The sequence below is a fragment of the Mixophyes fleayi genome, chromosome 1 (assembly GCF_038048845.1).
Source record: "Mixophyes fleayi isolate aMixFle1 chromosome 1, aMixFle1.hap1, whole genome shotgun sequence".
NCBI classification, from domain to species: Eukaryota; Metazoa; Chordata; class Amphibia; order Anura; family Limnodynastidae; genus Mixophyes; species Mixophyes fleayi.
This window is the reverse complement of record NC_134402.1, coordinates 334,817,718-334,832,152: the sequence shown is the minus strand read 5'-3', so window position 1 is coordinate 334,832,152 and position 14,435 is coordinate 334,817,718. Positions and strand designations below refer to the sequence as shown.

General features: G+C 40.5%; 1 protein-coding gene across 2 annotated transcripts in view; it reads right to left on the bottom strand.

Moving 5' to 3' along the window:
* The window catches only part of RTN4R (reticulon 4 receptor), a 217,766-nt gene that overhangs the window by 124,262 nt on the left and 79,069 nt on the right, over nt 1-14,435 (bottom strand). The window lies entirely within an intron of this gene.

Sequence of the window (14,435 nt, the reverse complement as noted above, 5' to 3'; positions counted from 1 at the left end):
TTTCAGCATATTCCGGGCTCCATAGCTGTGATTTCTAAATTGAAGTGTGACAGTATGACCAGCCCAAAAAACAGCTTAGGTGCTGTGTGATATATTCAGCTGCAGAAATTTATTCCTGGGATTTTTCCTGCAATTGTTTTCTGCATTGAAGTGTGACAACTATCAAGTTCATCAAGGAAATGTAGAGACACTATCCATGGGATCATAGCCCAGGCACTTCACAAAACTTACATAACACGTTGCCTAAGGTTTTCCAGTTGGCATGCAGAGCAAGCCTAACATTATAGTGAAGCACGGTTGTGGGAGCATAATGCTATGGGACTAGAAACCATGTCTAAATAGAAGGTAAAATATAAGTAGCAAATAGACAAATTGTCTTTATCTCCCAAATGCCTTCTGCAATCTGCAAGTGACCTAGAACTTGGAAGAAGATTTATATTTTAGCAGTACAATGACCCAAAGTCACATTGGAGTGGCTTAAATATAAAAAAAAATCAGTCTTGTAAATTGGCCCAGTTGACATCCAGACCTGAATGACTTTGAGAATCTGTGGAATCATGGAATGATTAAAAATTGCTGTTCATCAATGATCCCATCCAATCTGATGGAATTTGCACAATATTACAAACAAAAATGGTTGAAACTTAGTGTCCAGAGGTTCAACACTGGCAGAGACTTACCAAAATGGGATCACAGTTGTAACTGCAGATAAAAGTGCTTGTACCAAGTATTAAAAAGGTAGTGTTCTGCACCAAGTAGTAAAAGAAAGGGTTGTTTTTTTTATGCAATCATTAGAAAAAAAATCATATTCTTCTCTTCCAACTCTGTTTTTCACCCACAGCACATATTAAAAGCATTGCACACTGCTTGAGTAAATACAACCAGCCAATTAAGAAGCAGAAAATAATGTCATCCAGTCGCATGGTGAACGTGGTCTCCAAAGAGGTACAGGCCAAAATGTAGTTTTACATGGAACCAATATCAACTTAAAATTTCAGTGTACAAATAAGCTATCAAGTATTTGTGTGCTACATGAAAAAACAGTCAGTATTTAACTTATGTGCAAAACAGAATACCAATTTGCACCCCTTGCATTGTAACATGGTTTTGTCCAGGAGACTTAAATAAGAAGTTTCTTAAATTAAGATCCTTAATGAATCAGGCACATAGTGTGTAATGTTCTGTGCTGATGTTACCAAGATTAATAAGTGACACAAAGTCTATGTGTTTTAACTAGTATACCATTGCTCTCTAAGGGCCTGATTTCGAGTGAGATGTACACCCGTTTGTGTAGTGTATCTTTGCATTTCTTCACAATGAACATGCTCAGAAAGTGAACCTACGCATTTGGGTGCAGACTGGGACCTAGTCTGAAATACAGCTGAAAAAGCGGTTTTATTTGTGGGGAGTCAGTGGCTGGTGTAAGTAATGGATGATGACAACGGACATACGTGTGAGGACACCTGGATTGGTATACTCTACTGGGTACTTTGATACACTCTGGCAAATGGAAAGGTGCAAAAATATGCAAATTATTATGTGAGTTTACAGGATTGAGTAAAATCACAAATTGTATATCGAATAGGGTGCCCAGAAACTCAGCAACAGTGTCCACAAAATACCTTCCAGAATTAGGAAAAAGATGTTGGTAGCAGCTGTTGATGACAGTATACAACCTTTTCAAGCGAAGTTATGTATTGCAGGGAATAATTCCATGTCTCCTTGCATAGGGAACAAGTTAAAACAACGACTATTCATGAATCCTGTTCCAGTCTGACAGAATCATAGCTCTTACTCAGTCTAACAAGTTACATTGCTCCTGCATCCCTATTTTTATCCTCCATCTCTCAATGATTGTCAATAAGAGGGGCTAATTGATGCCACTTAGTCTGAGCAGAGCTGAGGTGTCCTAGTTCTTGCATATTAAAGGCTGATATGACCGTTAACTTAGTTATGGGTAAGACACTTTGCCTCGATTTACCAAGAATCGTGTTTGGTGGCGGTTTGAAACCGCCACCCATTTTGTCCAAACCGCCCGGTTTGGATGAAACCGCTATCAAAACCGCCATTCAAAAGACAGGACAGGACAGTTTTAATACCTGCTTCAGAATGGCTTGATAGCTTAAATATGCTTTTTGAACTATTTTGCCACTTAGAACATTAGAGAAAGCACCATCGACATTTAAATTATGTTGGCAATCATTTATTGATTAAGGGGCAAAATGAATGAAATATTAACTTATGAGGGAATAAAATTTTTTCATTATATTAAGGGGATAAAACTATTTAATTATTATATTATTTGGACAATGTATCATGACAAATTGTGCAACATAAATAATTATATCCACCATTAACAATCAGTTAATAATAGTATATATTCACATTTTCTACATAATATAATGCTATAATAGTGTTCTTTTAAAAAAAACTAAAAAAAAAAAATTCTCTCATAAATTAATATTACATTTATTTTGTACCTTTAGCAATAAATAATTATTTTCCAAATGATTAAAATATCAATGGTGCTTTCTCTTATGATCTGAATGGCAAAATATCTCAAACAGCAGCTGTTTGATCAATCTCGCCTATTGCTCCCACCTCTTTCATTTTGGCCGTTTGGATAGCTGTTTTGCGGCGAATTAAAAACCCCAGCTTAGTAAATCCGGCTGTTTGTATGTTCATCATTGTTAAAATCGAGATGGCGGTTTGTAAAGTGGTGGTTTTGAAAAATGTCATTTCTGGCCGTTTTGACTGCGGCTGTAGTAAATACGGCGGTTTCAAAACCGCCGGAAAACTTGCCGAAAACTGCCCTTTAGTAAATCTAGCCCTTTGTGTCTTTCTCTGCCTTACACCTACTGATTTAATTACATTTCATTATGTGAAGGCACCCAACTGTTTTTAAGGAAACAATGGATCTTTCTTCGAAACGCAAACAAAGGCTAAAATGATGTACCCAACAATAAATATCAGCAAGATACTCAAGACTATGTACTAACAATTAGGTTGTCCATATTTCTTGGTATATTTACATGAAAGACCACGTATTTTCCCAGGTACTGTTCCGTATCTATGCAATTGTGGGTAAGAAAATCACAAGATGATAGCTATCAATCATTGTAAACGAGTGTTGTCATGTTGAAACCTCCACAACGCAAACTGTCTTATTGAGACTTTAGTAGTTGTAATAGCTAAAATAAAAGGTTTTTGTACATGTTAGCAAGTTAAACATAAGGGTCTGCGTGGTGTGTCTGTTATTAAGCAGACATATCTGCAATTCATTCAGACCTGGATTCATCTTCAACTTTGAAAATGGCGTATATATACATACACTTGTGTGCAACTGTTTCAAGTGAAAGTTACACTTACGCTTGTATTCCACTCTGAAGCAGCCCTAAGTTCTTTTTAATTCCAGCAGTGCATACCCACTGACCCTGTTTTTTCTCCCTACAGGTGGATGCTGCATGTCCAACCAGAAATGCATGTCATGATGCTTAAAGTAGAGGAAAACAATTATCCATATGAATTGCTGTAAAGTTTGTGCTTTCCTATTTCCCATCCATATAAATTTTTGAGAACTTGGTATTATATTATCTATTTATTTCATTCATGCCAATTAGTGTAATGTGAGTATTTCCATTTGCCATCCATATTAATTTTTGAAGAGTTAGTACTGTATGCATCTATTTTTTCATCCATGTTATTTGACGTGTAATGAGTCTTTCTATTTGCCATCCAAATGAGTTGGTCCAAAGCTCTACTCAGCTGCAGTCCTCCACAAGAATTGCGGTACTCACTTATAGGGGCTAATTGAATATGCCCAATAATTTCCTTATTTGTACTGTAAGTCGATGCGTGGTGTGACCACATTTTTAATTTTCTCCTTGCTGGTTCATGGTAAATGCCCAGGTGTACCACACAAGGTGTAATGGCATGATTAAATATGATTAAATATAGGCATTATGTGAGCCTTTTGGCCCCTTGCTTTGCAGGTGGCTCTTAGAAGTCACTGGAAAACAGCAGATATACAAGTACAATTTTCAATTTGCAGACTGAGTCCACCTCACGTTTCATCACACCTCTGTGACTTTATCAAAGATCAAAGATTTATTAAAGAAAGTGGTTTTGAGTGTTTGAGGTTACAGCTGTTCAGACAATAAATGACAAAAATGCCTCTTAACACACTGGTTCATGAATATCAATATTAGAACTCTCTCATTATAATTGTGTGACTCACTGTCCTGGTAACCATCACTATTATAAAAATGACACACCAGTAATATTCACCTAATATTTTGTGGCCATAAAGAAAAAAATATACAGATGAGGATTGTTAGACTCTTTACAGTACGGAATATTAATAAAATATAGAAATAGTAAAATATTTGAATACTAAATTACCTTTTTTTATCCTGTCACAAGCTCTAATGGCTGTTATCCTGTTATTGCCTATCACTAACAATGCATCTGACGGACTACCTTCAGGAGAAAGGCCAAACATCTCACCCAAATCAAACCAAAACCCTCACTGCAATGTGCTGAAACAATATTTAATATAAATACAAAGAAAATGTCAATAAATTAATCACTGTCTGAAGTTATTGCATAACAATGCACAGTAAAATTACAGACAGAAGCACTGCTTGATGGAGAAATTGCATCGGGGGGCGGCCGGCCGGCCGGCCTACCCCCCAGCCCTAAAAGCGGAAATTCTGAGCGGCCCTGGGGGGCCAATGCCCCCCAGCCCACCCCGCCCCTGATCACAACCTTCCTAACACAGGACAGTAAACTATCAAATATCGGGTTAAACACAATAAAAAAACACCAACCCAAATGTAATGCATTTACGTTGCACTGTATTGAGATGAGTAAACAGGTCACAAGCTTCCATTACCAGTATTGTAAACTCTCAACAGAAGCCCAATAGGACAACAATGTATCAGAATGAGAAGCATCCCTCCTCTTGCTATGCAGTTTAGATTGCATTGCAGGAAGATGAGTAAACACAACATAAGCTCATACTTACCAACTTTTTACTCTTTCCATCCAGGAGATCCCAGAGAGGAGGTGAAATGTGAGGATGGACAAAAGGGGTTGGAGAATGGCATTATTTTGGCCCCACCCCTATGATGCAATAATACAAAAGCGTAATCTTGCCATGGGGCCAAAATGACGTGTTTCATCTGCGAATCAAGTCATGAAGGCTCCTATCTTGACCACTTCACTAAGAAGTGGGCTGGATGCGGGAGAATAGCCTGCTCTCCTGGGAGTCCGGGAGACCTACTGGGATTCGAGAATCTCCCAGACATTCTGGGAAACTGGGCAAGTATGCATAAGCTTTCTCCCCAGTGCAGTTGAATGAAGTATACAATTGTATTGTCATGGAGATACATAAACACAACTTGCTTTGGCAATGACAATGACTGCAAATGTTAAGGACAATCTCAGTATTCCCTAACATAACAATAATGACAATAATGATGTGAATTATATGAGACAGACATACCTCACTGGTCTATATATCTATTCAAGGCTCCTACACATCTTCCAAATTAGTGATAGATAACTTTTTTCACTATTCTTAACAAAGTCTTGTTGGGTTTGTCTTGCGGAAATCTAGTCGTTTTCTTTGATTAGGACTTCTACAATTTTCATTGCATAACTGCATTATAAGAGAGATAGTGAAAAACAATAACATTGCTTTGCTCTCTGTACTCATGTACTACTTTGAACAGATGTTTCCATCACAATTCATTCAGTACAGCTATATAGGTACAATGTTTAAAGCTTAGAACATATATTGTAGCAAAATATACTGTACGTATCATGTAGACTTTCGTTGATATTTGTCCTTTTTCCTGCCATTCCACAAATGTTGATGATAATAAGGTGCTTTTCTTCAGATGGTGATCTCTATATTCAGTCATTTTAATTTAATGTCTGGAACTGTGACACCAGACTTGGCCATTTTATGAATCATTTCAGGAACTTCTATAGTAATTTTCCTGTGCCTGAACATTGTGACCATGTCAGAATAAATTAACTTATAATGTTGTGGTTCACACTTATTCAGTTGTTTCCTTTCTACTATGGCCAATTCAACAGCTAATAATATACTTCATTGCACCAAGTAAGGGGGTAAAACATTGCTGGGCAATCAGAACCAGCAGTGGCAAGAATGAATAGAACGTAAAATGAATAAATTAGCAAGCTAAACCATCGCAGTTAAGCACTTACCGATCTACTGAACACACAAGCTGAATACATTGTGGGCCTGCTTCATTAAGGCACACAACACAAATGTATTGAGTGTTTTTTGTTTTTTTTAAAAAAAAGACATCTAATTCAGGCATACGCACGTCTGTATTCAATTACAAGCAGATCTGAAGAAACGTCTCTTGTTGACTACAGGTCTAGGTATACTCTGACACACAATAATACACTGCTGGATACATACAATACATATGTGGAATATAAAGTCTCAGTAGAACGCACAGTAAAAGCAAAGTATTTAATTATCGGCACCTGTTTGTAATATAGTCATTAATGAAAAACATTAAAAACATTTTTTTTTCAATAAATTACATTACAATTATCAGGATGTTACTAATGTGTACTATACATAATATGTACTTTTATATTTGCTCTTGATTGCAAACACATGTTCTAGCATGTATAAACAACTGTCATCACTCGGCTCTTAGACCTGTCCTGCAGCTGATACGACAGAAAGCCACATACCCTAGAAATGCCCAAAGCTTCAATCGGACGCTGCCGAGTGCGCTCGACCTTGGCACACCCTGTAAATTGATTAGGTGCATTCATCTTTTCCCCTCCCCATTCTGCCCATGAAATTGTATGGTGTCATATGTGTCCTTTGCACTTGAAGTTGAATTGCATACACTTGCGTTCTCTGGAGTTCTCTAGCAATTGAATGCAACATACAGTACGTATCAGCATTTGTATTCCTTGATGAAGCAGGCACTGTATTTCTATGTGCATTACTGCTATCACTATGAACTCCTATCGAGTCAACCACAGCTGAAGAACCTTAGAGCAGAATTGCCCCTTGTTACGATCCAGAAGCAGTGGACCCTTGCACCAACCCTGATTGACGCTGGCAGACCTAGAGGTGTGGAGTCTAACGGATTTCCCAGTATTAACCAAGTACCGCCACAAGGCAGGATGGACTTTGTTGCCAGAAACTCGCAGGTCGCGGCCCTGTAGGATGCCCCAGGCAATAGTACAGTGGAGATAACTAGTAGCGAGGTATACAGGGGAGTAAACAGGAGCGAGGTCTACAGGCTGAGGTTTAGTACACAGGAGAGAATCAGGAGCGTAGTCAATCATGCAGAGGTTCGGTACACTGGAGAGTTTCCCAAGGAACAAGCTGGTTAGACACAGGAATCACCACCAGGGGGTCAGAGGCTGGCAACAATGTTGCTTTGACACAGAGCGCAGATTAAATACCCTTAGCAGGTTTGAAACTCCCGCCCCAGGCTGCAGTCACGTGAACCGCCACCCGTAAGTGCTGAGCAGCGTTACAACGAGACAGCGATAGAACAAGGGCCGGAAAGTCAAACCAAAGTTTGAAAAACCTGCCCCAGGCTGCCGTCACGTGAGCCGCCACCCGGAAGACAGCGCTGGAGCAAGGACGGGTAAGTCGTGACACTCCTCTATTGTTCCTGCAACCAGAAAGCTGCAAAGTCCCCCCCCCCCCAAAAAAAACTTATAGGAAAACCTTGGCCATTCGGAAAAAGGACACAAGTAAAAAAAAAAGGTTGCATTAGTTGAACACAAAAAACTGAAACACAACCAACATTTTCAGTATTTGAATAACAACAAAATGTTCAGAACCTTAAAATCTACAGGGTCGGACCCAGTACCCCCACAACCAGAAAATGTCCTGATCATTCCTTAGAGTGAAATATGGACATAGTTTTCTGACCTGAACACTCCAAACAGCTGATCACATGGGAGACCTAAAAGTTTGTAAGTTTCAATGTTTGCGCCATCAGATTTAGTGCACCCACTTTCATCAACAAACAGCCACACTGAAAAGAGCAAGGAGAAAGAAAATACAGGTTCTAACTGAAAGACACATAGGGGTATATTTACTAAACTGCGGGTTTGAAAAAGTGGGGATGTTGCCTATTGCAGCCAATTGGATTCTAGCTTTCATTTATTTAGTACTTTCTATACTTTCTACAAAATGACAGCTAGAATCTGATTGGTTGCTATAGGCAACATCCCCACTTTTTCAATCCCCAAGCTTAGTAGATCTAGCCCATAATCTGAAAACGTTGATTTCAGGTTTCAGACAGTCAGCTCCTTCCTCTTCTGATTGTAGAAAATGCTTTTGCTGTCATGATGCACAGCTATTATTGTAGTTATCTGCCAGGTTGGAATAGCTGTGTGCATGGCGTTTTTCTTTAATCTCATTCTCGCTGCCTGGAAACAGAGCCAGGACAGTTGTTCCCCATGATATTTGGGGTTGTAGAAACACTTCCAGACATGCCACTAAAACATCTATTAGATGGAAATCTGACTTTTCTATATAATTCTAATTATTTCCAACAATTAAAGCCAGAAGAAAATGCATGCCACCAAGATCTTCAAACACTATACCCCCCAACTAAATATAACGAAAGTATGTACGTAAACTAGGGTAGATCACCAGGAAAAAAAATTCCTTGCCATGGAACCTCATAGCTGAAATCGTGAGCCAGACTAGATTGCAGTTTTCAACTACCCCCATGAACGGGAAGAAGAAGAAATATAATATTAACCCCATTTTGAGGTTAACATTTAAGTTAAAATTCAAGTGGAAGGTATGGGAACCTAGTGATTTATTGTGGCTGATACTTGAGCCATATGTTGGCATCTTATACCATGTCTTAAATAACCTTAACTCCACTTCACATTGATATATTGCTGCCTTTACAGGATGTGGACAACCTCTTTTCAAGCTCTATTGGCTGCTTGACTCACTCTAGATAATTTAATATTTTACCTCCTGTGTTTGAGTATCACTTTTGCCATGTTGTAGCCAATGGAATCTCTGGTATGATATACCTGGTATATACTGTTTTCAGACTTTTCACCATATGAGGCTGTAACTATTCCTTGCCACTTCATATTGTTTCTGAGAGTAATTAATTTACAAATTCAATTATACTCTTAAATATTTTCTTCTTCTACATTCTTAGTCTAAAAGAAATTAACATGCCACTGATATATTAATTACGGTTTGATCACTTTTTCACATAAACCAACAATAATCTGCTCCCTCTAACTTACTGATGAATTACAGTCTTAACTGGTAAAAAGTGTTTTAATAAAAAAACAATGCTAATAAAAATATACTCAAAATAGTCTTCATCCTTGTCATGTCATGGTGGAGTGAATGAAGCCTCAAGCTGTAACAACAAATTAACTACTTTTGAAACTAAAATACAAAAAAACGATTTCACATCCAATAAATGCATCGTATGTGCCTATTGATTTACTGTTGTCCGCATTTTGCATCCCAAACACACTAAAATGTAAAAATTTGGTCTAAAAAATTGTGGTCTGATATGTATATTTTCAGTTACACATATGTTAACATATATCCAAGTCAAAACACAACAGTATTTCTATGTCAGGCATAATAATCATACACTTACTCCCAACTATAGTATAGAGATGTGTCTTGATGATAGTAATGTAAGGTAATATAATATATTATAATATAATATAATAAAGTACTATATATACAAGAGAAAATAGTGTCTTAACAGTATTGTTAATAAATGCGTGTTGCATTTTCCATAAAAAATGTAAAGAAATACAGATGTCCCTACATCTATCATTTACTGCTTTGAAAAGAAAATGTGAATTTTCATTCTTGCAATTGTCCGAATATAAATAGAAATCAGAATAGATGGCCACAATTTGACATAATATAGCAATGACACTAATGAATAAAGTGCTACCAGCCAGAGAGATCAATATGCAAACAGCTGATCAAAGGTGGCTAGCTAGCGCTGCTGGTGACATCATCACCCATACATAGGTTACACTAGTCCTCTGGTATCTGCAGTTGTGTTTTTAAAACGAGAATGAACTTGAACCTATTCAATTCCAAGTGGATCTCAAGATGTGTTTCCACTTGATTCTGGGTATAAGTATGCTTTGCTTAAGCAGTACTTGTTGTATGTTAGCAGACAGAACAGACTGCAAGATATGCATATGTGTAATATAGAGATGAGCGCACTCGGATTTCCTGAATCCGAGCCCACCCGAACGTTGCCGATCCGAGTCGGATCCGAGACAGATCCGGGTATTGGCGCCAAATGAAAAATTGAAACCGAGGCTCGGAGTCATAATCCCGCTGTCGGATCTCGCGGTACTCGGATCCTATAAATTCCCTGCTAGTCGCCGCCATCTTCACTCGGGCATTGATCAGGGTAGAGGGAGGGTGTGTTAGGTGGTCCTCTGTTCTGATAGATCTCGTGCTGTGCTGTTTAGTTCTGTGCTGTGCTGTGCTGTGCTGTGCTGTGTTCTGCAGTATCAGTCCAGTGGTGCTGTGTGCTGTGCTCTGTCAATTTTGAGTTCAGTGGTGCTGCTGGGTCCTGTGTGCTGTGTCCTGTTCAGTCCAGTGGTCCTCTGTCCCGTGCTCTGTGCTTCTAAGGGCATAGTTATTTCCCCAATATTCCCAAGTGTTTAAAAAATTAAAAAAAAGTTAATAAAAAAAATATACAAAAAAATAATTATTTTTTTTTTAATTACAACAAAATTTGCCAAACCAATGCTGCAGTATAAGCCCATTGGTACTGCAATATTACCAAGTTCACACATTCAGCAGTAAAAGTCCAGTGGTACTGCTGCAATATTACAAAGTTCACACATTCTGCAGTATCAGTCCAGTGGTGCTGTGTGCTGTGGTCTGTCAATTTTGAGTTCAGTGGTGCTGCTGGGTCCTGTGTGCTGTGTCCTGTTCAGTCCAGTGGTCCTGTGTCCTGTGCTCTGTGCTTCTAAGGGCATAGTTATTTCCCCAATATTCCCAAGTTTTTAAAAAATAAAAAAAAAGTTATAAAAAAAAATACAAAAAAATAATTAATTTTTTTTTTAATTACAACAAAATTTGCAAAACCAATCCTGCAGTATAAGCCCATTGGTACTGCAATATTACCAAGTTCACACATTCTGCAGTATCTTGTGCTACATATAATGGAGAGCAAAAATTTGGAGGATAAAGTAGGGAAAGATCAAGACCCACTTCCTCCTAATGCTGAAGCTGCTGCCACTAGTCATGACATAGACGATGAAATGCCATCAATGTCGTCTTCCAAGCCCGATGCCCAATCTCCTAGTACAGGGCATGTTAAATCCAAAAAGCCCAAGTTCTCAAAAAATAGCAAAAAGAGAAACTTAAAATCATCTGAGGAGAAACGTAAAGTTGGCAATATGCCATTTACGACACGTAGTGGCAAGGAACGGCTTAGGCCCTGGCCTGTGTTCATGACTAGTGGTCCAGCTTCACCCAAGGTTCTTAGCCCTCCTCCTCCTCCCCCCCCCCTACAAAAAATTGAAGAGAGTTATGCTGTCAGCAACAAAACAGCAAACAACTCTGCCTTCTAAAGAGAAATTATCACAAATCCCCAAGGCGAGTCCAAGGGTGTTGGTAGTTGTCAATCCTGACCTTCCCATCACTGTACGGGAAGAGGTGGCTCGGGAGGAGCCTATTGATGATGTAGCTGGCGCTGTGGAGGAACTTGATGATGAGGATGGTGATGTGGTTATTGTAAATGAGGCACCAGGGGGGGAAACAGGTGATGTCCATGGGATGAAAAAGCCCATCATCATGCCTGGTCAGAAGACCAAAAAATGCACCTCTTCGGTCTGGAGTTATTTTTATCCAAATCCGGACAACCAATGTATGGCCATATGTAGCTTATGTAAAGCTCAAATAAGCAGGGATAAGGATCTTGCCCACCTAGGGACATCCTCCCTTATACGTCACCTGAATACCCTTCATAGTTCAGTGGTTAGTTCAGGAACTGGGGCTAGGACCGTCATCGGTACAGGGACACCTAAATCCCGTGGTCCAGTTGGATACACACCAGCAACACCCTCCTCGTCAACTTCCTCCACGATCTCCATCAGATTCAGTCCTGCAGCCCAAGTCAGCAGCCAGACTGAGTCCTCTCCAATACGGGATTCATCCGAGGAATCCTGCAGCGGTACGCCTACTACTGCCACTGCTGCTGTTGCTGCTGTTAGTCGGTCATCTTCCCAGAGGGGAAGTCGTAAGACCGCTAAGTCTTTCACAAAACAATTGACCGTCCAACAGTCGTTTGCCATGACCACAAAATACGATAGTAGTCACCCTATTGCAAAACGGATAACTGCGGCTGTAACTGCAATGTTGGTGTTAGACGTGCGCCCGGTGTCCGCCATCAGTGGAGTGGGATTTAGAGGGTTGATGGAGGTATTGTGTCCCCGGTACCAAATCCCATCGAGATTCCACTTCACTAGGCAGGCGATACCAAAAATGTACAGAGAAGTACGATCAAGTGTCCTCAGTGCTCTAAAAAATGCGGTTGTACCCACCGTCCACTTAACCACGGACATGTGGACAAGTGGTTCTGGGCAAACGAAGGACTATATGACTGTGACAGCCCACTGGGTAGATGCATCCCCTTCCGCAGCAACAGCAACAGCTGCGACAGTAGCAGCATCTACAAAATGGCTGCTCGTGCAAAGGCAGGCAACATTGTGTATTACAGGCTTTAATAAGAGGCACAACGCTGACAACATATTAGAGAAACTGAGGGAAATTATCTCCCAGTGGCTTACCCCACTTAGACTCTCATGGGGATTTGTGGTGTCAGACAATGCCAGTAACATTGTGCGGGCATTAAATATGGGCAATTTCCAGCACGTCCCATGTTTTGCTCACACCATTAATTTGGTGGTGCAGCATTACCTCAAGAGTGACAGGGGTGTGCAGGAGATGCTTGCGGTGGTGCGCAAAATTGCTGGACACTTTCGGCATTCAGCCAGTGCCTACCGCAGACTAGAGGCACATCAAAAAAGCATGAACCTGCCCTGCCATCACCTCAAACAAGAGGTTGTGACGCGCTGGAACTCCATCCTCTATATGCTGCAGAGGATGGAGGAGCAGCAAAAGGCCATTCAGGCCTACACAGCCACCTACGACATAGGCAAAGGAGTGGGGATGCGCCTCAGTCAAGCGCAGTGGAGACTGATTTCCATGTTGTGCAAGGTTCTCCAGCCGTTTGAACTTGCCACACGAGAAGTCAGTTCCGACACTGCCAGCTTGAGTCAGGTCATTCCCCTGATCAGGCTGTTGCAGAAGCAGCTGGAGAAAGTGAGGGAGGAGCTGGTAAACCATTGCGATTACACCAAGCATGTAGCTCTTGTGGATGTAGCCCTTCGTACGCTTTGCCAGGATCCGAGGGTGGTCACTCTTTTAAAGTCAGAGGAATACATTCTGGCCACCGTGCTCGATCCTCGGTTTAAAGCGTATGTTGTGTCTCTGTTTCCGGCGAACACAAGTCTACAGCGGTGCAAAGACCTTCCGGTCAGGAGATTGTCCTCTGAAGAGGACCGTGACATGCCAACAGCTCCACCCTCATTTTCTTCCACATCTATGGCTGCGAGGAAAAAGCTCAGTTTTCCTAAAAAAGAGCCGCTGTCGGGGATGCTGATAACATCTGGTCCGGACTGAAGGACCTGCCAACCATTGCAGACATGTCTACTGTCGCTGCATTAGATGCTGTCACAATTGAAAAAATGGTGGAGGATTATTTTGCTGACACCATCCAAATAGACATGTCAGACAGTCCATATTGTTACTGGCAGGAAAAAAAGGCAGTTTGGAAGCCCCTGTACAAACTGGCTCTATTTTACCTGAGTTGTCCCCCCTCCAGTGTGTACTCGGAAAGAGTTTTTAGTGCAGCGGGGAACCTGGTCAGTGAGCGGCGAAGGAGGTTGCTTCCTCACAACATTGAAAAAATGATGTTTATAAAAATGTACAGCACTGCCCTCCAGATAGTACAGAGGGACCTGTGGTTGTGGAGTCCAGTGGGGCGAATTGATAATGTGTGAGGAGGAGGAAGTACACACTGTAGGGGGAGAGGAATCAGAGGTTGAGGATGAGGACGACATCTTTCCTCAGTAGAGCCTGTTTAGTTTGTACAGGGAGAGATGAATTGTTTTTTTGGTGTGGGGGCCCAAACAAACCAATCATTTCAGCCACAGTTGTTTGGTAGGCTCTGTCGCTGAAATGATTGGTTTGTTAAAGTATGCATGTCCTATTTCAACAACATAAGGGTGGGTGGGAGGGCCCAAGGACAATTCCATCTTGCACCTATTTTTTTGGCATTATGTGACCATTCAACAGACGTTTGCCATGTTCAAAAAGT